Source organism: Crinia signifera, chromosome 5, assembly GCF_055691185.1.
Source record: "Crinia signifera chromosome 5, ASM5569118v1, whole genome shotgun sequence".
NCBI classification, from domain to species: domain Eukaryota; kingdom Metazoa; phylum Chordata; class Amphibia; order Anura; family Myobatrachidae; genus Crinia; species Crinia signifera.
In genome coordinates this window covers 94701899-94719339 of record NC_139221.1, presented here as the reverse complement: position 1 = coordinate 94719339, position 17441 = coordinate 94701899, and positions in this window count along the sequence as shown.

Genomic DNA, 17441 nt, shown 5'->3' with positions numbered 1-17441 from the left:
TGACTAACATGCACGTACTTGGTGGAGTGTGCATTCATTTCACCAAACTAGTCACATCCATGCATATGTCAGACCCAGTATGATATCACCATTATGCTAGCTAGACTATATTAATGACATATGAAGTATAATTGTAAATATGTTGGTAAAACAGCATGTTTAAATTATACAGCAAATATTGTTAAAATACTCTTGCTACCTATTAACTTTGCCAGCATAGTGTGCCCAACATAATCCCACTGACCTTCTTTGTCATAATGATTGCCAATATCATAAACTCTTCTGTGGACTGTAAGCTTTTTGGAGCAGGGCACTCTTCTTGCATTTCAATTACAGCTCTCTTACTCACCTACCACCTATACCTGCATATCTTTTCACTTGTGTTCATTCATGTCTACCAATGACAACCTGGTAGCAAGCGGACAACTTTTCTGCTTACCCAGGGCCGGCGCCACCACTAGGCAGGACTAGGCATTTGCCTAGGGCGCCGGCCACTGGAGGGCGGTAATGAGCCGCCTAGGAGAGGTACCATAGAGGTACCATAGAAAGCTGGGAGCGGGGAGCAGGTAAGACAGAGGGCTTCCCTCTTCCCCCCCCCCCATCCCACCTGTGAATCAACGCTGCCCCCCCTTGGACATGGGGGCTGCAGCAGCAGTATTGCCCGCACACACACACACCCCAGAGTGTTGGTGCACGCTGCAGTGTCACCCGCAAACACCCCCTGGAGCGCGGGTGCCCGCAGCAGTATCCCCCCCGTAGCACGCGGGGGGGGTGCATCGGACGGTGGCCGAGGATTTGCCTGGGGCGGGGGGAGGTTTGCACCGGCCCTGTGCTTACCTACATCTTAGCTCATTTGTGTACTAAGAACTGTACTGCTAATTGTTACCTTTTCTCTGTTTTAGATAAGTTACTGTTCTGTTTAATTCTGTTTCCCCTGGATTGTTCTAATGTGAGCTATATGAGCAGTGCTGTGAACCACCTGTGGCACCTTATAAATAAAATGTAATAATAATGATAATAATAATCTTTTTTTTTTGCTTAAAAAATAAATAAAAATAAAAATAAGAATCAGCCCCTTAGTCTACATTAATGTGACATTTTTTCTCAGTTTCAAAACAAGTTAATGTAATATCCTAAATTGTCTCTTTATTATTGATTTCATAGTTCTTTTTAAATATAAATTGAAAGGTTTATCACAGCTCATAAGACACTTAAAATGTGGAGATGGGATTAGACTTTTTTTTATTGCACAGTAAGATTCCTTTCAGCAGTTTTGATATTGATAGTTTATGGTATACCTTGATTAAGGGAAATAGTTTGTGTATCCATTAATGAACTACTGGTATATTCCAGTTAACACCGGAACATAGGTTGTTGCAGTTTTATAGATTTTGGTAATGGAAAATCCTTGTAATAGTATGGATTTATAAGTAATGGACGTAAATGAGATTTCCAATACTGATTTCAGAAACATGAATTCATATTTTAAACATATTGCTTTCTCACTTGAGTCTGAAAGTGCTCTTCCATTAGAGATAGGTCATGGGTGCAAATAGTCATGGAGGTACTTTTTTAAAATGCTGATACAGATAAAACATACAGTAGTATACAAAGACCAAGCTATAGACCCTCATATTGATACTAAAAATCACGGGCCCATTTTGTTATTTTTATATGTATAAAATATGCATATATTACAATATATATTTAATATGTAATACATTAATTGACAGTACAGTTTGTTATAGTACTTACAAGAAAAAGTACAATAAAATTATAAGAAAATAATAGAAAATGCTTTTTACCACACACAAGTTTGGGATAAATTGGTTTACCAAATGAAAAAGAGATTATTACCATACAACACAGAGACCACCTCTGTGACTACAAAACAATACTGGGAGCATCCCTTATAATGAGACATAGTACTGTACATAGAGTATCCTAGCATTATGAGGCCAGCAAGGCAAGACTCCCAGTGCAATGATTCCGATGGGGTCTGGACGTAGTGGCCTTTGGCAGCAGGTGGGGGCATGCAGTGGCATCCTGTCAGAAGTGTTGGCCCATTGCCTAGCGATGGTATCCAGCTTCCAGTTTGCTCCAACACTCAAAGTGCTGGGGGAGGGAGGTGGCTCAGGGCCGGCGCCACCACTAGGCAAATCTAGGCATTTGCCTAGGGTGCTGGCCACTGGAGGGCGGTATTTCGCCCCCCCTTTGCCGCCCGGGTACCTGTCCTGCGGCGTAAAAGCTGGCGGCGGCAGCGGGGGGTCCCTGCAGTCAATAAGAAATAACGAGCGCTATCCGCCGGGCAATGCGGAAGTGCTTCTATTTTGGAAACACTGGCCGCACGCTGATTGGCTGAGATTCAGCCAATCAGCGTGCGCCGTGCAGCCAGTGTTTCCAAACAGAAGCGCTTCCGCATAGCCCGGCGGATAGCGCTCGTTATTTCTTATTGACTGCAGGGACCCCCCGCTGCCGCCGCCGCCAGCTTAACAGCGCCGCAGGACAGGTACCCGGGCGGCAGACACCGGGGCGCCCCCACCCCGACTTGCCTGGGGCGCTCTGGTGCCTTGCACCGGCCCTGAGGTGGCTGGTGTCACCCGAGCTGTGGCCTCATGATTGGCCGGCTATTTAAATATTGCCCTGGAAGCCCAGGGGGCAGCCTCTGGTGATACTTTTCACTGCAGTGCTCTGCATGTTGGGTGCTCCATGCTGGCGTTGGCTGCTAATCTCCTGTGTCCTGGTCTGTTGGACCCCGAGTGTTCCTGGAGATTTTGCTCTGCACATTTCCCCTACAGCCTGTCTGCCTCAAGCTAAGTTCTATTTGTTTGTGCAGTTCTAGACTCTGTGTCTACCTATGTGGCAGCACCAGAGTGGGGGAAGACCTAATTTTCCCCCACAAATGTGGCTGTTCTAGGTGAAGCCTTAGTTTGCAAGAGGCAAAACGGACAACTGGGTCCCCACACCACCACCCCTAACACCTAGTTACCACTAGAGACAATAAGTGGTCAACAACAGTTTTCCAGTAGCGCAATGCAGCCTCAGAGAGGGATTCTCCTGGGTGTCACAACACCCTAAAGTAAAGCTTTGGAAACCTCTCAAGGGGTACATAACATAATAAAAGTCAATAAAGTCAATAAAGTGTTATGAAAGAGTTAGTGTTCTTGTGAATTCCTTTGTTGTCAAGTTTCCTTTCTTTTCAATAAAGTGTACCATGTTCAAAGACATTCAAGTGGTTGTTATTATCAATAAGTGTACATATAAATAAAAATTAATGTGGAGTTAGTTAGGGGTTCATTTATGTTAAGAAACATACATAAATATAATAGAGTCTTAGCTTAAATCACAAAAGTCCTTCCTGAGATCATATACCTTCCAATGTAAGTGTCACCACAGAATTACATGATATATCTGGCACTATCCTAGTTTAAAATAAATGTATTTGGCTATTTGCTGCTACCCGGTGGTTATTCAAAGTTCAATATATTGTGCCAATCATATATTTAAACGTTTTTGTTATACTGGCATCACTTAAGCATTCAATTTTATCCACATTCATAAGAAATTATTACCTATCCCAAACTGGGATAATTTAATTAAGTAAAAAATACATTGTTTCCCTCAGCGCAATGAATGGTATTAGTCTTGAACACTATAATATAAAAGAATTCAGAGATATTGGTTACTTGGTTACTTATATTTGTGCATATGTATGATTTAAGCCCCCAAGCCATCATCAAGGCTTCTCTGTATATTAACGGTCCTTAGCACTATATAATTTGTGTGTCTCCAAAACACTGCCATCTCTTTCTCTCTCACACATGCACAAACACAGAGGCAATTACAAAGTAGCAAATTAGCTTTCAAAGCATTTGCTTTATAAGGGCTTATATGTGTATATAACAGTGTTTGCCTAACTGAAACATTTTAAGCAGACGTGGCTTCACCATAACCAGATAGAGTATTTAGGGAGTTCAAGAGCAGATCAGTGAGACCTGTGCATGGTCCTGTCAAAAAATGTATAAAAGGAAAATTCATTAGAAAATCAGTGTCAGCGGCCGTCGATACCGATTTGTTATCAATAGCTGCTGGGAACCAGATCAATGCAGAAATAGACTTGCCCGCCAAGTCTATTTCTGCTTCAATCCTGATGCCTCGGGGCAGTGCATCAGGATTGAATCTGCATTGAATGCAGTTAACGCTGTTCGATTCAGTGTCATTTTCGATTCGATATGGAGTATATAGTCCAAATCAAATGAAAAATGATACTGAATCGAACCGTGTGTACACAGCATAAGTTATATAATAGCTAATTCAGAAATATTAAATTGAACAGAAAATACTGTATTGAAACTTGTATTTGACTTTGGAAATGCTTAATAGATTATATTTATTTTGTGATCATTTTTTCCATGCCCTTTATAGGTTGACACATATTTCTTCAATCAAACTTGTATCTGATCTTTAGGTTATATAAGTATAAGAAAACTTTTTATGTTATGCCATAGAGACATGTTAAAACAACATAAAACCCTATGTCATCGGCATTACTTCTGCCATGGTCTGATCATAAAGTTCAAAGCTTTTCAAGTAATTTTAAGTAAAGAAATTGATGGCAAGTCTGAAGGCATGTTGAATACTGATGCATGTCATAAAAAATACATTATTATTTTTTTAAATTGAACAAAGCACGGTGTACTGTCTGTGAATGTTCTATATAAAATATTTAATCAACTTTAATAAAAAAAGATTATTCTTTCACTAAAAAGGCAAACATTTCAATGTTTCCTGATTTGATACAAATATGAAAAATAAATAGTTTATTCTTTATTTCCCCATAAGCATTTTACATTATTGCAGCAAGAAGCACGGCATAATTTGGATCCAACTTAGACATTTTACATTCAGTACCTCCTGTAGAGTTCTTTAAATTTTACATAGATAAGTAGACGTTAAAAGTGCTTTAAACAAATCCATATATATATATATATATGTTTATTAAGAGCTGTAGGTAATTTAAGATGCTGTACATGTGACTCATCATTCTATCATAATTGAATATGCGGCGTGAGGATCTATGTTTCACTTTGAGGGGGAAATTTACTAAGATGGCCATTCTATTTCACGTGGGATGTTGCTATGGGCAACCAATCAGAATCTACTTCTTATTTATTTAACACCTTCTTGAAGATACTAGATAATACTTAGCCACATTTCATTTGTCTATAATGACAATACTGTAGGTAACAGTGGAATGTAATATAGAGGCGAGGCCAAACAATTCTTAAGCTGGATTGCAGGTCTATTCATCATAATAACAGTTGACAGTAGTAACAAAGTGTAGTACAGAGTAAGATGTTATGGGGGAAATTTACCAATATGAAAAACCTAGTTTTTCGTATTAGTATTTCCACTACGACTGCATACGACTGTTTCAGTCGTATGCAAAGTCATGTTCCGGAGGGGAATGTACAAAGCAGTCAGATACGACTGCTTTGTAACCCTCCGATGGTGTAACCATTCGTATTAGCTGGCCATATATACGGCCGCTAATACGATTTTTTTCTGGCAGTCTGCACGGATCAGTCAGATCCGTGCAGGCTGCAAGGTATAAAAAAAAATAGAAAAAATAAATTAATAAAAAAAAAAAAACCAGTGTGGGGTCCCGCCCACAGCTGTAACCAGCACCAGGCTGAAGGAGCCGGGGCCGGTAATTAAAAATCAGGGAACCCGACAAATAGGGGTTCCCCGATTTTTAACAACCAGCCCCAGGCTCCAGGTCCGGGGCTGGTTCCCAAGGCTGCCGGATGGGGTCCTGACAGTCGGGATCCCGATAGTCATTAACCCGACGTCGGGATCCCGACTGTTAAAACACTGACGGCCGGGTTCCCGACGGCCGTCGGCTATTTTCCCTCGTGGGGGTCCATAGAGGGAGAATAGAATAGGTGGCGAGCATAGCTCGCCACCGTGCCCGCAGCGTGGCGAGCGCAGCGAGCCCGCAAGGGGCTTTGTTGCGCTGGCCACGCTGTCTGAGACCAGGCAGTTGGGATCCCGACGACGGGATAATGACTGTCGGTATCCCGACTGTCGGTGAATCATACCACACCTGGTTCCCAAAATACGGGGGACAAAATGAGTAGGGGTCCCCCATATTTTAAGAACCAGCCCCAGGCAAAACCAGCCAGCAGGGTAATGTCACAGCCGGGGGACCCTTATGATATAAGGTCCCGCGGCCAAAACATTAACGACATGGACAGCGACGGTCGACATGGAGCCAGAAGACGACACAGGACCAGAAGACCAGGACATCAGGACCAGGGCTACCTACGGGAAGAAGATAGGTAAGTATCAGTATGTAAGGGCTTTGGATGTATTAAAGTTTTATTTTAAGTGTGTCAGTGTGTTTTATTTTACTATTTTTAATACTGTGGAACTACAAGACCCAGCGGGCCCTTTAATGCCCCGCAGGCTGGGACTTGTGGTTCTCCAAGTCCCAGCTTGCGGGGGAGGCTTGCTGGGACTCATAGTTCACCAGTATTAAACAATAGTTTATTCTTTTTTTTACACCAAGATCAGCCCGGTGACCACAGCCCAGGGTCACCGGGGACAGCACCAGGCTTCAGCCTGGTCAGGTAAGTCCTGGAGGGGGGGGACCCCTTCATTGGGGGGGGTCCCCACTCCCCCAGGGCCCCTGGCCAGGCTGACCGGTCAGGGGATTAATGTTTTGGCCGCGGGACCTTATATCATATGTGTCCCCCAGCTGTGACATTACCCTGCTGGCTGGTTTGGCCTGGGGCTGGTTCTTAAAATACGGGGGACCCCTACTCATTTTGTCCCCCGTATTTTGGGAACCAGCCCCAGACCTGGAGCCTGGGGCTGGTTGTTAAAAATCGGGGAACCCCTATTTGTCGGGTTCCCTGATTTTTAATTACCGGCCCCGGCTCCTTCAGCCTGGTGCTGGTTACAGCTGTGGGGGGGCTGTTACAGCTGTGGGGGGGCTGTTTTTTTTTAAATTTATTTAATTTTTCTATTTTTTTTTACACTGAAGCCTGCACGGATCTGACTGATCCATGCAGGCTAAAGCAAAATACGACAGGAACATCAGGGTGTATTTTCCTGTTGTATTTTGGTGCCTGTTTTACACCAAGTAGCAGCCGTATTATCAATACGGCTGCTTAGTAAATCAGGAACCACCATTCTTTTGAATGGTGATTTCTGTCGTATTCTATCGATGGTGTAGGACATTCGTATTTGTAAATACAAATACGAATGTCCCATCATTAGGAATACGAATTGTTGTATTTTCGGGATTGTAAATCCCGAAATACAAATGTGTAAAAAATAGGTGTATTTCTACCTACGAATACACCTATTTTTTACGAATCCATTTTGGTAAATTTCCCCCTATATTACCAGAGACTGTATAAGTGGTAAAGCTGATAGTGACATCTGCAGTAAGACTTCCCTGGGGGTAACATGTACTGTAATCTGTGCATGTACAGTGAGGTGACAGCAGCCATTTTGGTAACATTGACTGCTTGTCTCCAACATAAAGGAGGAGGAGGTAGTGCTGGAGCACACGCCAATCTAATATATGCCCCATCCTTTGGGGCAGTGGTTCACAAATACAGTCCTCAAATGTTCCCAACAGTTCATGTTTTCTGGATATATGTCTGTGGAAGAAGGTGGGTTATTACTGATCCAGCAAAACAGATCATTCACCTGTGCATGGAAAAGAAATCCATGAAACATGACCTGTTGGTGGCACTTAATGACTGCAGGGTAGGGTAGGGAACAAGTACCCTAATGACTAAGCAGTTTGACTCTATGGAATGTTATAGCTAGTACAGCCAAGTGGTTCTCTCCCTGCGGTAAATTTCAAAATGGTTTATACAGTAAAAAATGCTAAAAATTAAAACAAACAACTAAGAACAATATAATCATGTACACTTTTACAAGAGCAGGCAGGTGTGATGTGGTTTGAGGAGCCAATATGCTGCTACTGTATATTCCAGATCACACTGCGAAATACTGCTGTAAAAAAAAAAAATATTGTTTTGGTGTTCCATTTTCTTTGATTATACCTTTATCAATACTTTTCTGAAAATCACAATTGAGCATTTTATAATGTCATTATAATATTTTAAAGGTGAACTACACATTGTAATGCAACATTAATTAATTAAATAGTTCAACATCAAGACTAAAAAAAAAAAAGAATGCAACAGATGGAAAGGTACTTGTTTCCTATCACGGCGCCAGCGATATTAATTGCATTCATCGGGACCCAAAAAAACGCGTCGATCGCATCGCATGCAACCAAATCGCGATTTTTTATGTAAAATGGTCCCTGAGACCCGATTTTAAAATGGTTTATACAGTAAAAAATGCTCAAAATGTATTCATACATACATACACTCCCTCATACATACACTGTCATACATAATTACACTCCCTCATACATACACTGTCATACATACATACACTCCCTCATACATACAAACACTGCCTCCCTTATAAACACTGTACAAACATACATTCACTGCCTCCCACATACATACATACATACATACATACACTGTCTCTCCTATACATACACTGTCATACATACATACACTGCCACCTTAACATACATGAGGCCCGCCAAGAGGCTCCATCATGGGCAGTAACCACACTCCCTCTCTCCCCAAAGAGGCTCCATAGCTGAAAGTACCCCTCCCCGCCACCACCTCCTCCACCTCCACCAGGAGCACTTACCATTCCCACTGCTCGGCGATGCTAGGGGAGCTCGGTGCTGATAAGGATGCTCAGTGCTGCTTTTGGTAGGGCCGCGCACCTCCTGTTAACTAATTGCAGGCGGGAGGAGCGGCTGAGCAGGGATGTGCGTAAGCTCCTGTCGCTGATGCTGTGCCCTGTCACTCTTTAGCACTGTTACGGCATGGCTCCGCTTGGTGCAGGGGGTTCCTTGCTGTGCCTATGGGCCCCCCCCCCAAATGACAGGGTGGCCGGGCCCCATAGCAAGTGCACCCCCTGCACCCTCCATCGTTACACCACTGATTGAAGCTGCAGCAATGCATTAGTATGGTAATACAGCTGGATGCATCTGGTATAAGTAGATGTCCTGCTTGCATCAATAGTCTGTGTTACGTCCTAGGATGCAGTATATTACCGCATCATCTGATGTGAATTACAATATAATTATTAATTAGTTTGAAATAGTATTATATGAGGAAATAACAAATCCATGTGTTTCTGTTAAGAACAGAGTGCCTGATTCTGAACCAGAAATCATTTTGGTTGTCATTAAATGAAATTACCCAGGTGTACCCTATTCTACTTCGCACTTTCTTTTAATCTCTACAGTTAAAAGAACACCATAATAGAAATCTTAATGGGAGTCTCATTGGATTTGCTTGGCCCCTCTTAAACCCCTACTAGACTGCACCCCAACCTGGGAATGGCGAGTGCTGTTTGCACCCATTCGTAGGAATGGTGAGTGCGCTGGTATCCTGTATGTATATATGTGGGTTAATTTTTAATTAACCATTCTCTGATCATAGCTTTCTCATGCCCCCCAGGTAAGCTGTGACAGGTGTTTATTTACAGTAGTTGTAATGCAGAAGTAGTGTTGGTGATTGTTTCAACTTTAAAAGCCATATGGTAGTTGGCAGGTGAGCTCTAAACCATAAAACAAGTACATGTTCATTTTAGCTATGATGTGTCAGTAGTTGCCAGGTTCTTAAGAGACCAGTTATTAGTGAAGGACTTGCAGTGAAATGGGGTCCCTTGGCGATGGGCTACAAGATTAAATGCATGGATCAATTCATGAACTAAAACCCCATTACTTATTTGCTTAAAAACATTATCAGAAAATACTAAAGCATCATCCTTTTTTTACTAGTGCTAATCTTAGTTCAAACATTCAATATTCACATTTCTTTAATTTAATTGATTAAAACAAAGAGCCGAATAACAATACTGGGTCACAGACTATGCCAATATTCACACACTTAGGTATGTTTTAAGTAAGTCACACGTGTTTGAATGCCAATTACTACTGTACTGAGATACAGAATTAATTGAGACACTGGACATGTGTTTTTTAGTGGTTGCTCCCAGTGGTGGATATCTTATTAGGCATGTGAGGCACTTGCCCAGGGGTGACACCTGCAGGGGAAGGGGCACAGCAAGTTCACTGGCATGAGAGACCTGTAAACCAATTTCCAGGTGAGGCCAGGTGATTCCTTTTTATTTTAATTTATGAGGAAAGGTGACAATGGTCAGCAAATTGTAGTGGTGCTGGAGGGGGGGGGGGTATTGGTAAGAACTTTAGTAGTCAGGAGACACTAATAAGCAAGGCAGTAATGGGAAGGAAACTATAGACGTGTTCCTAGGGGTGGCCTGACTGCTAAATTTATCCCTGGTTGCTCCTGGGAGGCAGACTCATGCATGCTGTGGCCATAACATATAGTAGGTATGTCACCGTCAGCGGCTGCATCTAAAGACACACAAATGCCTACAGATCACACTACGGCATAATTCAGCAGTTAGAGAAAAATCAAAAGGTCATCACCCAGACAGAAAGAAAAAACACCCCTTGCAAAATTCTGAATGCAATGCAAATAGCAATGCATGTGCAGATCCATTTGCTAACACTACACTATCGAACAGTAGTTTCCATCTGCTCAAGTCTAATGTAGGGTATACACCAGAACGATATGGCCCCAATCCATCTGATTTCGATACAATCTTGACCGATTGTATGTAAATTGAGCATGTTTTGGGCCAAATCCCATCCAATTCCGATTTAATGCGCATCCCCAGCAGGTAGGATCTGTAAATGACCCTTCAGCTGGGTACATGTCCTGATTGGATATGATTCAGATCGTATGCAGATCGTGAGCAGATTGTGTGCTCCATCAGATTCTGAGCCGATCGTACGATTGTCTTATGATCTGCATCGTTTTGGTGTGTACATAGCATAAGGCTTCTACTAATCTGCTAAAGAACCAGGCTGGAAGTGATCATCCATGTTATCAGAGACCCACACAAAAATGCCTTGGTACACCTGTATTTTCACAAATTTAACCACAAAACATCATGTTTCCGCTTCTAAATGCTGGAATCCTATCAACCAAACTGCAACCCCTATGCATATGTTGCGTGTATGGATATTTATTAACTCATTGTCACCACACATGAATAAGGATAATCGAATGTATTGCAAATATCTGAGCAAATTGATGAATTAGACCCTATGCTCAGATGGACAAACCCCACCTGCTATATTTCTGTTGCAAGTTTACTTAATGGATCGGATTGTTCACCGATGGTGCTTCTAAAGGTTCATACACACTGGGCAACTATGCCCAGTGTGTATGGACAGGGATGATCACTATCATTGCTGCGGGGAAAGCAGCTCAGTGCATACAAATTGAGCGGCTTTCCCCCTGCCCGGTGCCGACGGAGGGGGGAGGACGGTGTTGCATAGTGGAGCGATATGCAAAGCCGTCCTGATAGCTGCTCATCTGTTGGTATAACCAGCTGGCTTTCCCGGTGATGTTGTGGGAGCACGCAGCAGCGCTCACTGCTCATCGCTGGGGCATACACACTGGGTGGATTTGAGCTGAAAGCCGCTCAAACGTCCTGTTTTGAGCGACTTTCAGCTCAAAGTCGCCCAGTGTCTATGGGCCTTAAGGAAACACTGCAATGGATTTGAGCCTCTGCAAGATGCTGCAAGAAGGCCTCTCATTATTCACAAAATCAGCTTTAGTATAAAGACACAGACGTGACTCTGGAAAAAGATAGAAACCATAACATTTTCGCATGTAATACTTGGGAAGAATAAATCCAATACAGTAACATTTTAATGAATTGACTTTATGAATAATATAATATAAGATAACTGTACTGTAAAAAATAATGTCAGTGCCAACAATATAAGTAACAACTGACATCTTTTGTCACCCAAAATAGCTTATTAATATTATGGTTAAACTGAAATAGAAATGTTGGAAATTTTGTATGACAGGGTGTCTGATCCAGAGATTGTCACAAAATAAGTGTCATTTATACTCTTCATACGCATATAAAATTAACATAATTGGGCGATTATTCTGGTTCACTCACAAAGGCAAATTCTTTCTCAAATGGACAAAACCATGTGAACTGCAGGTGTGGAAGTTGTAACATGTGCAGAGAGAATTAGATTTGGGTGGGGGTTTACTTCAAAGTGAGATCTATATTGCAGTATAAAAATAAAGCAGCCAGTAGTTTTCCTGCACAAAAACAAAATAACTTCCCCAAAATCTAACTCTGCACATGTTACATCTGCACCCCCCCCCCTGCAGTGCACATAGTTTTGTCCATTTGAGAAGGAATTTGCCTTTGCGAGTGAACCAGAATAAGGACAGTAGGGCCTTATTCTGGTTCACTCACAGAGGAAAATTCCTTCTCAAATGGACAAAACCATGTGCACTGCAGGTGGGGCAGATATAACATGTTTAGATAGAATTAGAATTGGGTGGGGTTTTTCTTCAAAGTGAGATCTATATTGCAGTATAGGAATAAAGCAGTCAGTATTTTCCCTGCACAGAAACAAAATAACTCACCCAAATCTAATTCTCTCTGCCCATGTTACATCTGCCCCACCTTCAGTGCACATGGTTTTGTCCATTTGAGAAGGAATTTGCCTCTAAGAGTGAACAAAAATAAGGCCCTAAATCTCATACTGTCATCTGAATACACAGTGGGATTTAATACAGCCCAAGTTCACCAGGGTATACCGTCACTAGGTCGACCACAGAAAGGTCGACATTTATTAGGTTGACGGGCCTTAGGTCAACACCATCAAAAGGTTGACATCACTTAAGGTCAACAGGCAGGGCTGGCGCTACCCACCAGTGGCGTAGCTAAGTTTTGGGCGCCCCCCCGCCGTTAGGGGGGGAGTCCCCCCGCCAAGCACCCGCCTCCCATGCAAACCCCCCCCCAATCCCCTGCAGCCTTACCTATCGCGCTGGTCCCGGCGGCTCTGTTCTTCTGCTGAGGATCACCACAAAATGGCCGCCCCCATACAGCAGACAGTTTCAGAGAACTGTGTGCTATATGGGGGCGACCATTTTGTGGTGGTCCTCGGCAGAAGAACGGAGCTGCCGGGACCAGCGCGATAGGTAAGGCTGCAGGGGATTGGGGGGTTGTAACTATAGCACTGCAGCCCCCGGCGCCCCCACATGTACAGCGTCCACTCGCGGTGGCGGGGGCTGCGGTGCTATAGTTACGCAGCTGCTACCCACTCAGCAGCTCCTGCAAAGCAGGGAGGCACCATACTGAAAAGACGCTGTCTGCCTATCTGCTCTGCTAAAGCTGCCTCACCCCTCACTGTCACTGCCTCCTGCACGCTGCCCACAGCGTCTGTCTGACAGCGGGCAGGCGGCAGTATAAAGAGCTGCTCCCTGCACCGCGCACACACTGTCCTCCTCCTGCGACCTGTCCACTCTTCCTCACGGACACTTGCGCTGAGGGATGAAGCACTGTCTGTGAATGCCTAGGGCTGCAGCTTGTTACAATGTGAAAGGGTGCAAAATGTATGGTTTGCAGGAGGGCACCGGACACCCTAGCACCGGCCCTGTCAACAGGATCATTAGGTCAACACAAGCATTAGGTTGATATGAGGAAGGTCGACGGTCAAAAGGTTGACATGGGCTTTTTGAGCCGATATTGACCAACAGGGAGAATGAAATAGTATGCAAAGCTCATACCTCCCAACATTAGCTTCTCCAGGACGGACAGAATGCTCTGTTTCTGGACTTCCCTCTTCATTTTTTTTATTGCTATTACCTGTGTGGAAACATCTTTCTTACCCATTAACCTGTTTAAAACAGGTGATGTCAATCATACATTAAGAGTGAAGTCCAGAAACAGAGCAAAGTGTCCCTCCTGGAGAGGGTCATATTGGGAGGTATGAAAGCTTAGTGAGTCATCGTGCCCGAAACATGGCGAGCCCACCGAGCCATGCAAGGGGATGTGGTGCGCCCATATGTTGTCAACATTCAGGACCAAAAAATGTGAAAACCTAACATCGACCTTGTGCTTGTGTCGACCTAATGATCATGTCGACCTAAACCCATGTTGACCTTTTGAGGTCATCGACCTAAGGTCTGTCCCCAAACAACTAGGGCCTATCAATCAGGCTGTGAATCGGGTGTCAATGCATGTGATGACACAGGGCACAATCTGCACATGTGCACCTGCATATGGGTGGGTGCTTCACCATCAGAGATGTGCACAAACCATTGAGTTTACATCTACGAATCAGGACCAAAGTTAGCTATATACAATAGTTCTATGGGGGTTATTCTGGTTGCTTCGATCGAATGCAAATTTGCATCCTTGTGAAACAACCAAACCCCACCTTGCGAATGGTGGTACAAAAGAGCAACTTTAGACCTGCGTGCACATTCTGAGGGAAGTGGGTGGGCAGCTGACATCCAGTGATGTCAGCTGTCAACCCCCCGCATAAAATTATATATATATTATTTTTTTTTGGAGGTAGGTGGGCACTGGTTGACTGGTCCCATTGCCGTGTTGCCTTCCCAGCAATTGTTGTACAATAAAGAAAGAAAGACGGCGGCACTCACGGATTTGAACATGAAAAAAATCTTTAGTGAAAAGGTGTCACATAGGGCAGTATTCAATGACAATATTCTCCGTGCATGGCGAGCGTTTTTTTTTTTCGCTCGCCATGCACTCGCCGTGTTTTTGCTGAGATTCTCCATGTTTGGAGATTCTCCACCACGGCACTTTAGATAGTATTCAATGTGACTGAGACTCGCCGCCCCTCGCGGCGAGTCTCAGCCAATCCAGCGTATGAGGTGACACTGCAGGGAGCCTGAGGACGGCGGCAGGCAGGGAGATGGAAGTCTCCCTGCCTGCCCCAGAATGTATGTGGGGGGGAGGTGGGCTCCCCGGGAGCCAGGCAGCACAGGCTGCCCTCCAGGGGGTGCCAGCAGGGGACCGTGTATTCACTGCTCCGATCATGCATATGTAATGATCGGGTGCAGTGAATATATGAATATCTAATGAGCGGCTCGGCTCCCTGCCCCCTGCTGGCTGCTCTGTGTAAAAAAATATATATATATATTTTTTAAATTAAAATATATATTTATGTGCTATAAGCACATGAATAAAAATAGCATGCCCCTTCACAGAAAAAAAATCCTGATTTTTTGACACCAAAATTAAAACAAAAAAAACTTTTATTTCAAAAGTTCACATTCCACGAAAAGATGGAGAATTGCTACACGGAGAGACACAGCGAAAATCACTCAGAAAGACGGCGAGAAGTGCACATTGAGTAGGGTTGCTCGCTTTTTGAGAGCAAAAGTCTCCGTCCAACGCGAGAAAAGCACAAACTCGCCATAAAACACGGAGAATTTTTCTCATTGAATACTGCCCATAGACCAACGTTTTGAGGCTACTGGGCCTCTTTTTCAAGGTGTGATACAGTATAATACAGTAATATATACAAGGTATATATATAATGTATTACTTTAAAATACAATTTTTCTGTATATCTTCGCCACTTAAAATAGTTAAATACAACATACTAATTTTTCTTTTATTATAATGTAAACCAATTATTGAATATGCCATACTGGAAATATTTGTACTATTTGACATTGTTGAGTAATTACACGTTGAAAAGAATCTGGCAATTGAATCAAATGAATGAGATCAGCAATTTATTTACATTTTATTACCATAATACTTATCCATAATGCAATAACTATACACATGTTTTAAATATCTTAAAAAACAGCCTAAGACTGCTCTACTGGGAATGAATTATTACACTATAAAAAAAAATTATTGACAAGGGAGAAATGTTGCAAATAGATTATTTAAAAAGCAAATAAGGAATTGTCATGTGCCAACATAAAAAAAATGAAATGAGAGTAAGAAATCATATATTCAGCAAAAGTGATATTGAATTAACGTCATGTAAAGTTATAAAGACTATATTAGTGGATTTGATATGTTGTCTTTTTATTTTTAAAGATGAATTTATACAGTTTATTACTTAGCTTAACCTAAATATAATCATTGCCACAAAATTTATAGCTGAGATGTTACAGTGGTTGGTGCTCAATATAATCTTTTATGTAAGCAGTCATCTTGGAGCCAACAGGCTGTATCTCATAGGCGGATTACCCACGGGGTGACACGGGGCGGTCGCCCTGGGGCCCCACCCCGCCGTCCCACTGCTGCGGCGGTGGCGGGTGGGTGCCAGGCAGCGGGTCAGGCAGCGGGTGGGTGCCAGCGTGTCCCTGCGGTGTATGTGAGCCGAGGTCCGCCATGGGGTTCCTGCAGTGGATGGGAACTAGCAGTTCCCATCTGCCGCAAGGACCCCACTGCTGACCTCACATCCGCCGCAGGGACCCAGCGCAGCCCCGATCCCCGTAAGGTACCGTCCGGGGGCGGGGGGGTCTGTGTGTGTGTGGACTGCACCAGTCTGGGGGGGGGGGGCGTGGAATGTGCGTGGGGGGGCGTGGAGTGTGCGTGGGGGGGCCACAAACCGTGTTGCCCAGGGCCCCCACAAACCTTAATCCGGCCCTGCTGTATCTAGATGCTATTCAGTTACTAAAAAAAAAAAAAAATAATCAGTCCCAAGGCGCAGTCACTCTTCTTCTGCCGGTCCGAAAGAAGGGGTCACCACTCAACCCCACGTGGTTGCAGTTCGTACAGAAAAGGACCAAGGGCGATGAAGAGGTGTTTACCATCCAACGAAAGAGATAAAAAGATATGATAATAAAGGTTAGAACCTTTAATAGAAATGCTTTTAATCACAACACAGGAGGGGGTTCTTCGTTAGCGTACCCGTACTCACACTCAAGATTGAGGTTATGTGCTCATAAAGGTATCTTTTGCAACACTAGGGAATATTACCACACGTGGATTTCGATAACCAGATGCGTACCGTACTCACAAGTCGGAATTGCTGGTACAGGCGCATAAAGGTTTCTTTTATTTGAAGAAAGAGGCCCAGATCTCTCAATTGCAATATGTTTTCACCATTTGCACCATATAAAAGACAAAAAAGCCTCTTTCAGGAAAGGGGGGTACACATTTATTGATGTAAAAACAGAATGATGGGGAGCACCAGATGTAAAAAGCACGGTACCTGGTGACTGGGGTATTGGCCTTATACCCCATGCATGCGGTTATGATTGGGGTATAAGGCCAATACCCCAGTCACCAGGTACCGTGCTTTTTACATCTGGTGCTCCCCATCATTCTGTTTTTACATCAATAAATGTGTACCCCCCTTTCCTGAAAGAGGCTTTTTTGTCTTTTATATGGTGCAAATGGTGAAAACATATTGCAATTGAGAGATCTGGGCCTCTTTCTTCAAATAAAAGAAACCTTTATGCGCCTGTACCAGC